We start from the raw sequence: 10,026 nt of genomic DNA, 5'->3' as shown, positions 1-10,026 counted from the left end.
TCATACTTCTACTCAGAGAGTAGGGGGGGAAAGTGACAAAAAAGTGACCAAAAAGTTTTAGAAAAAGCCACCAAAACGTAAAAAAATTCCGTTAAGAAATTCCGATAAAAACTTCGGAAATGCTAAATAAAAACATGAGGAAGGATCAACAGTTCACGGAGCTCTGTAGCCGGCGTCACGTGACCGGCCGGTGTTACACAAACCCGTTGATGAGAATGCGTAGTACTAAAGATCTGAGTTGTTCTTCTTGTTGGCGGCCTGAGAACAGGCAACTGTCTTCAGTTCAAAGATTTGAAAGTGAAAGAAAAGAATGAAAATATATTTGTCTCTGTACTTAAGACACAGCAAGCGGTCTGCAGAGGATGCTGTGTTCACAGGAAACAGCTGCGATGCAGTTTAATCTCAGCTGGCAACTGTGAGCTTTGAACATCTCACGGAGCCAACCGAGGTTCACCTGAACGCAGCACCGCCACTTCCTGCCAGACAACACAATATGAGAAATATCTATATATGGTCAGGGTCGTCTATATCCACGACGTTTCATTTACGGGATTGCTCCGGTGCCGCCGGATGTCCCTCATTTCGACCAGATGTCCGTCCTCTTCATCTTTCTCTGTGTTGGCGTTCTAACCTCCGGCTGATTTGTGAGGACTATGGTTAACTGCTCCTCAGATCTCTGCAGGGTAAATCCAGACAGCTAGCTAGACTGATCTGTCCAATCTGAGTTTTCTGTTGCACGACTAAAACTACTTTTATTTTTTTATTTAAATTTTTATTAGGAACACATTGGTGTACATAATACAGCACAAAAAATTTGCATCTTTTTATGATTTAAAGAAAAAATTAAATAAATAAATAATATATACGTAGATAAGAATGGAATGAAAATAAATGAGTGAAAGGAAAAAGCTTGCAGCACCTGAGAAGCCCCGTGGTGAGGAGCAGAGAGTAACAACGGTGCTTTTCAGGTGTTGCGCAAATCACTCCGCCCAAGTAGCAGAGGGTAGCAGTGCTTCGCCTTCTGAGAATATAGTTCCCAGTATGTATACGGTTAGAAGATGGCTGTGTCTCATGTGACCTTGTTATTTGTACACGCTGTGACTCTACAAATCACAACATGTAAATAGGAACATGTTGGCGTTATTTTGTCACTTATTGGGAGCAGTAGGCTATATGGAGCCGGTTACCTCCAGGATCTGTGCTAAGCTAGGCTAGATGGAGCCGGTTACCTCCAGGATCTGTGCTAAGTTAGGCTAGTGGTGGGTGCATCAGACAGAGTTACGACACGCACGGAGATGAGAAGGGTATGTATGGACTTCTCTAACTCTGGGAGATACGGTGGATAAGAGAAAGTCCCAATAAGTCGGCATGTTCCTTTAAACTAAACAACTCTGGGAACGTTTTAACATTTTTGGTCAGGTTGAACTCACTCTGTGGGGTACAGTATATTAGGGATGTACCAAATCCAGTATTGGGCTTCGGATTCGGCTGAATATTGGGCTTTTTGACCGGGTTCGGTTTCTGCCGAACCTTAGAATTTTTTCCCACCGAACCGAACCCTAGAAGGTGTTTACGTAGGTGGACCGTTCAATGCAGTAGGCTGTGAGAAAGTGAAAATGGAACTCGTGAGCAGAAACAATACACAACATCGCCGCTGCCAAAACACCTGCACATAAAACATCTGAATGAATACGAGCTGCACATGAAGGAATCTACAGACAGCAGCCAAAACGCAGCAACCCCAGGTACAGCAAAGGAAGGACAGTCACAGCTAAAAACCTGTGTTAACCAGACAGTGCCTCTCCCCGGCTGTCAGCTGTTCTCTCAGAGTCTCCCTACAGTCAGTGGGAGCGCAGCGACTGCTGTTCGTTAGCTAACGTTAGCTTTCTAATTTCACCCCCCCCCCCAACATGCCTTCATCATACACTGGTTAGTGAAAATTTGCCAAACAAAATTGTCACTCATCTGGCGATAGCGATGTGCATTTCCTACGATGTGAAAAGAGCATGTGAATTCAACATTAAGTTGTTACATTTGTAAGGTATTTTATTGTGTAAACTCTCAGTTGAAGGATAAGAGGAAGTTACAGTAAACATAGAGTTTTTATTGTGACTGGAAAAACGGAAGTGAATAAAGTGTTGTATTTTCTGACGGATGACTGTGTTAGGGTTGATTAAAGTGAGACGTGCAGCTTCATCTTGGTTCCAGCATTGGAAGCCTGTGTCTTTATTTTAAAGCCAAACCTGAGTCTAGGTGATATAAGAAACCCTCGGTTAAACATTTAACTATTTTAGAGGCTGTGGACGTTGTTTACTTCATTAATGTGTTTACTGTGTTAATGGACTGAGGATGGGAGTAGGATTCAGTATTCGGTTTCGGCAGAATCTTAACCACTGGATTCGGTATTCGGCCGAACCCCAAAAATCTGGATTTGGTGCATCCCTACAGTATATTTCTGTGTGTGTGTGTGTGTGTGTGTGTGTGTGTGTGTGTGTGTGTGTGTGTGTGTGTGTGTGTGTGTGTGTATGTGTGTGTATGTGTGTGCAGGTGAGTGTAACAGCTGCACAGGTTTCCAGATGTTGGTGATACTGCATCAGGAACTGATCGGAGAGCGATGACTGGCCGTCAGTTCCTAGTGCGCTGCCCTCAGCATCTAAAGACGCCCCGCTCAGCTCCATCGGCAGCCAGAAATGTTTTTTAAATTCATAATATCAATGTGTCAATCTAAATCCCTGCTCGTGGTTTCTGTCTGCTGCCGGATTTCACAACTGACCAACAAAAGCAGCTTGTTTGGAAACATCTTATTTTACCTTAAAAATGTTCACTGAAAACGTGTTTTTGAAAACATTTTATGTGAGAAATAATCTGCAGCTGCTGAATCTTTATTTCCGATCAATCGCTCACTTTAAAAAGATGTGCTGGAGTTTTTCCAGAGTCCAGCTTGACGCTTCTGATTTCCATAAGTCGCCTGAATTCAACTTTATGCAAATGAGGAGCGGGAAATTCAACGCCCCGTGTTTAAAACGGCGACCATTACCTTCTCTGGTTTAGATATGAGGACGGAGAATGCTCCTGTGGGTCGAATTCTTTTCCACAGTAACAACATGACAGACAACAGGACACTGGAGGAAGAAATATGGCCGTAACTTAGCTGTACTTTGGTTTAATTTGTGCTCTTTATGAAGGATATACTTTAAAGTCCAAGTGTGTAACTTGTTTAGTTGTTTATTATCAAAATCTGTGTTGCCCGTTCACAAACTTCTCCTTTTTCATGAAAATGTACCTCCACCATCAATTCCAAGTATTCCTTTTGGCTTGAATTTTTACATTTGCGTTTGCATGAACTGGGGTAGACGCTCCATATTCATGCTCCATCTTGAAATACGTTAGCCGACATGACATACAGGACATACTGCTCCACCTTTCGCGTTTTCGCTGTCACACGATAAACTCACAGGTGCTGCTAATGCTGGTAATGGGTATCGTAGCTTCCCGGCCACAGCAAGTTTGAAGAAGGAAACATGGAGGACCACGTATTCAAAATCCAAATTTCAGTAACAGGAGTCTTCTTCTTCTTCGCCCAGAAAAAGAAAAAAGGTCTTGAAAAGAGCAAGACACCGGCTTTTTGAAGCGTGAAGGCTACCGTAGTAGTTTGAACTGCGTGGCGCGAGAGAGTTGATTGCGATATATGATCTCAACGCTAGATGGGAGAAATTCACACACATTGGACCTTTAATAATATGTAGAGCCACGTGAAGGATTCTGTAAGACTTTAAATTCACGTATCAACAACAACAATAAAGATCTTGAGGAACATGTCTGTCCGTCTCTTTTAGTCTTCATTTTTTGAACTGACTCATATATGACACAGGAGTAAAGATGGATGGGGCATTTGGAAGTATTTTATTCTGCAATGGGACACACCCATTCAGGAAGATAAATAGATGGATTGCTTCCACCACATCATGAAAATCATACTTTGCTGTAGGTTACTTTGTTGGATTCCAAAACTTAAACTTGCAGGTTTAGTTTAGTTTGTGCTCATGTTGTAATCTTACAATAAAATAAAATTCCAATTAAAATAAAATAGATTAAAATGACTGTGTACCTTTTACAATAATGCCAAAAAAACAATGTCTAACACAGGGATCTTCAACAGTGACTCTGAGGACCCCCTAGGGGTCCTCAGAGTCACTGCAGGGGGGCCACCAAATATTGTTAATATTTGAAAAGTTAAAAAAAAAATGAAAATGTCTTACCATGATTCCAACATATTATTAGCAAATATAAATACCCATTGATGATAGGCTGACTGGCCTATAGGTAAGGTCGTCACTAATGTAGCCATCCACAGATACAGTTTAACATTAAAACATGATTTATAATATCATGCTGAAAATTATTATTTTAATAGCTTAGTATTCTATGCACTAAAAAAGGTATGTATAAAGGCATTAGGCCGCCCTACACTTTATTGTAGGCCCAGTTTAATATGCAACTTAATTTTTTACAATATATGTAGTAGGGGGTCCCTGCTCTGTCTCTCTTTCAGTTAAGGGGTCCTTGGCTTAAAAAATATTGAAGAACCCTGGTCTAACAGTTAAACAAAAACTACAACAGATTCTTTAGAATAGAAAAAAATCAGATATTCCCATGCTTTACATGACCGTAGTTTATTAGAGGGAATCATTTATATATTGTCCTCTGCTCCCACCCTCAGGAATCTTAGAGAAACATCAGGCAAACTGATTTTTAAATGATATAACTATACTCCACATATTTTAATATACAGCCATATGTAAATAAATAATAAAAAAATAGTAAAATAATAATAAGTGCATACTGGGGATTTTCTTTCAACTTCTCTAACAAACAGCAAAGGAGATCACTGCCTCAGGAATGTTAGAGAAACAGTAGGCAAACTGCTTTAGCTTAGTCAACAAGAACAAATAAATTCTTTATAAATGCTATAACTACACTCTAGTTCTGTGTTTCTCAAATGGGGGTACGTGTCCCCCTAGGGGTACTTTGGAGGACTGCAGGGGGTACGTGTCCCCCTAGGAGGAGCATATCGCTGCAGTCTGCGGGAAGGCGGGGCTTGACATCAAGCCCCGCCCACATCCAAGTCAGTCATTTTTTTTATTTTTTTTTTTACCTACGTCGTCTCCCCATACGCTCGAACGGACCAAGACGGTAGCAAAGCTGATATATAGCCTCTTGTTTCACATTAGATGACAGAAACTGATGTAAGCTAAACACAAACGACATTTCATGCAACAACAGTGAACTGTAATTGGGCCCGTGTAATTTTTCGTTCATTTGATTTCCGACTTTGAAACGAAAAGAGTGGTTCGGAAATAACGTAAGACTGCTCCGGTGAAAGCCTCGTTTTCATGAGCTTCTGGGGCTAGCTGCTAGCTAGCTCGGAAGCTACATCTGATGGCAGGCAGGTTGCTAATTAGCCAATGCTAAAAAGTATGGAAGTAGCCTACTTGTAAATGAACTGTTTGCGTGCTAGCTAAGTCAACGGTCAACACCTTTTATATTGTAACGTGAAAGCTCAGGCTGCGTTAGCTTCAGCTAAACCACAGCAGCAACTTGCACTGTCCCGTTAAAATGCAACTTCAACCCTCGGATATAACGGTAATCACGTAGCGATTTTACTGTATCTAGACATCTGTATGTGTGTTCGCCCTTTTGAAATACTTAGATTAGGTGTGTTACTGTGCAGGTAATATCCGAGGAGCATCTGGCATGATTGTGAGTTCTACTGAACCAGACAGAGAGACCATTTAAAGACTCAGGAACCCTTTGCAGGTGTTTTGGATTAATTAGCTGATTAGAGTGGGACACTTTGAGCCTAAAATATTCATCACATTCACATCATCAGTTTCTATCTAATGTGAATCAAGAGGCTATATCAGATTCGCTACCAGGCTGTCTTTTTTTTTTTTTTTTTTCTTCAAAAAACTTTATTATTCAAGTACAGATCCATAAACACATTGAAAACAATAAATGCATACATACATACACAAAAAAGGGGCGCATTAAATTTACATTAAAGAGGTTGTAAGGCATTGTAAATGTTCAGAGTCCGGATGGCTTTCTTATTTGTCAGTCCTTTTTTAAAGTTTTAAAATATAATTTCATGTCATTTTTAAATTGGTGACTAGCCTATACAGTTTTCTTTCAGATCATTTACATTTATAGATATAAAATGTTCAAATAAAATGAAAAGATTCAAAATAAAAAACATGGCATTTATCCAAATAATTTTCTTCATAGTAAAAAAATTCTACCAGGCTGTCTTGGTCATGGATGTATTAAGAGAACGGTCTTGGTCCGTTAGAGCGTATGGGGAATGACGTAAGCAAAAAAAAATGGCTGACTTCCCGCAGACTGCAGCGAGATATACTTGCCCCCTAGGGGTACTCTGGAGGACTGCAGGGGGAACGTGTCCCCCTAGGGGTACTTTGGAGGACTGCAGGGGGTACGTGTCCCCCTAGGGGTACTCTGGAGGACTGCAGGGGGTACGTAAGATTTTTTTGTTTTTCAGTTACAAGGCTGCAGTTACTTCTACTGTCTTTTTTTTTTTTCAGAGTTTGTCACTTTTTTCCAAGATTTTTTTCTGCTTTTTTCAAAGTTTTTGTCACTATTTTCAAAGTGTATCTCATTCATTTCCCTCTGTAGGGCTTTTATTGTCATGCAGCTTTGGTTAAATAACACAGCGTTAATATAGCCTATAGATCAGTTTATCAGGACCTGGAGACGGACATCTCCATCCTATCAAACAACTAGAGCCCGACATTACGATACATATATTATTGGCCGATATTAGGCATTTTCCAAACTACCGGTATCGGCATTTATAATGGCAGATAAATGAATATTTAAAAAATAAAATAAAAACAGACGAAACACCCTTCAACCATGTTCTGAGTGACTGTTCTGTTGTGACAATAAAACAAACAAGTTTATTTTTAAACTGCATTATCATATTATTTTAGTGAGGACTCATAAATAACTACAAATAACTAAGGTAAAACCTGTTTGTTTTGTTACGCATTTCTGGATTTTTAAAAAAATATGTATATCGGCCGATATATCAGATTTTTAAATCCCCAAATATTTGTATCGATATCAGCCTTAAAAATCCTTTATCGGTCGGGCTCTAAAAACAACAACCTGTAGTTTCAGTAATATTCTCATGACCTGGTCATTATGATATGATAAAGTACACTATGAACACACTCTCATACACATCAAATAGTCTATTATAAGATCAGCTAATTTCTGGAGCAGTCAACAGCTTTAGAGGGCTGATGGTTGTTGTGCGTATTATGAAATAAAATCCTGACTTAGACCTCCTCTATCTGGAAAGTGTCCTGAGATAACTTTTGTTATGATTGGGCACTTTAAAGGTAATTAAACTGAATCACATATTTTAATTGATTGACAGCCCAAATATGAATATAAAATTAGTAAATTCCAACCCTACATTTGATCAGAACAAAGCTGTTTGTGTGAGAGTGATGTAATGCCCCCCCTCCTTTCAGGATGGAGCCTGCTGGAGTCAGATGGTTGACACCAGGTCTGAAGAAGTGTAACTGTGACATCACTCATTCAACCCTCTGATGTCATCAAGTGTTGATTGGTTAATAACTGCAGCTGTGTTGTGTCTCCTTCTCTCCGTCAGATTCCTGTGAACTCACACTCGAATCAAACACAGTGAACAGAAAACTCAAACTGTCTGACAACAACAGGAAGGTGACATTAGTGGAGGAGGATCAGCCATATCCTGATCATCCAGAGAGGTTTGACTCCTGTCATCAGCTGCTGTGTAGAGATGGTCTGACTGGTCGCTGTTACTGGGAGGTCGAGAGGAGAGGAGATGTTTATATATCAGTGAATTACAGAGGAATCAGGAGGAGAGGACGCAGTGATGACTGTGAGTTTGGATATAATGATCAGTCCTGGAGTCTGAGGTGCTCTGATGGTAGTTACTCTGTCTGGCACAATAAGAGAAGAACAGTCCTCTCCTCCTCCTCCTCCTCCTCTATCTCTGGTAGAGTAGCAGTGTATGTGGACTGTCCTGCTGGCTCTCTGTCCTTCTACTCAGTCTCCTCTGACTCACTGATCCTCCTCCACACCTTCAACACCACATTCACTCAGCCTCTCTATCCTGGGTTTGGGTTTAGCTCTGGTACCTCAGTGTCTCTGTGTTCTCTGTAGGACGGAGAGTCTCCTCCTGTTTCTCACTGCTGATCAGTTGAGTCTGTACAGGATCACACTTACCGAAATATTTCAGGTTATTGTATTAAACTAACAGTGTTGGCCAAGTTATTTCCAAAATGTAATACATTATAGATTACTAGCTACTGTATTTTGAGAGTAATTAGTTATATATATAGTGTAAAGCATTACAATTCAGAGACATTTATATTGATATATTAATGTCTCTGAATTGTAATGCTTTACACTACTTTGGCATTACTTTTGAGTTACTTTCACCAAAATAAAAGCGGAAGTATGACTTGGCAGGTAGCTTGTGAATTTCACCACGGGATCAACAAAGTCTCATCTTTATCCACTATATTTATCATAATTTATTCATATTATTTTGTATGAATCTGTGTGACGGGGCGCATAGCTTCCGTCACGGTAGCGATGCGCTACCTATTTCATTTCTCAAAGACTGAGTGTAAATGTTTGTCTAGCGTGTCATTATGTTCTGTTAATTATCACACTGTTGTCAAATCATCTGTTAACCTAGCCATTCATCAAACCCCCCACAGTAATCCCGTAGCTTTCTTGTGCACATATTTAACGTCCAATACTGCGGTGATTTATATGCTATAGCTACAACCATCAATACAGCATTCTCTGATTGTTTAAAACCATACCATTTACTTCACAAACATGACAGGTTATAATAACCATGCAACACATATGTCTTTGTTAACTATGTGTCTGTTTATTGAGCTTAAAAGGTAGCATAGTGTAACATATCATCTTGGTGTCTCCTTTTTGTGTGTATAAAGGAATATTTGCCGCGATTGTCAGGTTTAAATGACGCTATGACTTCCGGGGCAATAGGAAGTGACCCGGAGTTTGAGTCATTAATTTATTAGCCGTCAATGTATCTTGTGGCTTTGTGAAATGTTAGCGTGAATCCTATAAATGATATTCTGTAAATTTCTAGCTTTATAGATATATTAATTTTGGCTGTTTTAAAGGTGCACTATGAGTTCCTGCATGGTTTCAGCACGATTTAATTTTTGTCTCAAATGGTAGTTATCTGTCTTTGATCCGCTAGCTGCCTGCCCCCTGAATACACTGTGAAAAAGCGCTGGATGCACAGGCTGTGCACCAAAATACAACAAACCACATTCCAGCCAATCACCGACAAAATGGTTGGGGGAGGGGGTGGGGGGTTAGTGACAGTTAGGGCCCTGACACACGGACCAGACGGCCGACCGTTGGCAGAAAAGGTAGTTGGACTGATCAGTCTCCCCGAGTTGGTCAAAAAACTGCCTCAGAACACACCAAAGCGACGCCGACTTGAGCGTGTAATACGTCGCCATAACAGCAGACGGCGCTAATCTGTATTGTCGCCCAAAAAATGAAAACCAGCAGCTGATTGGACGAACGCGTCAAGTGGGTCTGACTTCTCCAGAAATTCAAAGCCAGACTGTCATGGCGGCTCGTTCAGAATATGATCTCATATTGTACTAAGATAGTTCACCGAAACGTGTTTCTGAATACATTTTAAGCGAGAAATAGGCCGTGCAGTTGCTGAATCTGTCTTCATTTCAGATCGACAAAGGTCAGTTTAAAATACTTTCATCAGATTTTGAGAGGCATTCATCCCGCTCATCATTTCCGGGTTAGCACTCCACCAATCAGATTGGTCATGCAGTCCAACTGCCCGCCCACCGACGCAACATGTCAGGTCAGCGAAAATGAAGGCCGATGGCTCCTCGGATGGACGACGGCACGGAACACACCGAACAGACTCGAGTCACC

At 40.6% G+C, this 10,026-nt stretch overlaps 1 long non-coding RNA gene across 1 annotated transcript in view; it reads right to left on the bottom strand.

Moving 5' to 3' along the window:
- Positions 1-8,315, bottom strand: part of LOC118494911 — a 13,385-nt gene extending 5,070 nt beyond the window's left edge. Inside the window, exons 1-2 of the long non-coding RNA XR_004897119.1 lie at positions 8,208-8,315; positions 4,158-4,162 (exon numbers count right to left, since the gene is read on the bottom strand). This is a non-coding gene — a long non-coding RNA (uncharacterized LOC118494911). The remainder of the gene's footprint in view (positions 1-4,157; positions 4,163-8,207) is intronic.
- Between the last annotated feature and the right edge of the window lie 1,711 nt (positions 8,316-10,026).

Source organism: Sander lucioperca, chromosome 4 (assembly GCF_008315115.2).
Source record: "Sander lucioperca isolate FBNREF2018 chromosome 4, SLUC_FBN_1.2, whole genome shotgun sequence".
In the NCBI taxonomy this organism is placed as follows: Eukaryota; Metazoa; Chordata; class Actinopteri; order Perciformes; family Percidae; genus Sander; species Sander lucioperca.
This window is presented reverse-complemented; position numbering and strand designations above follow the sequence as displayed.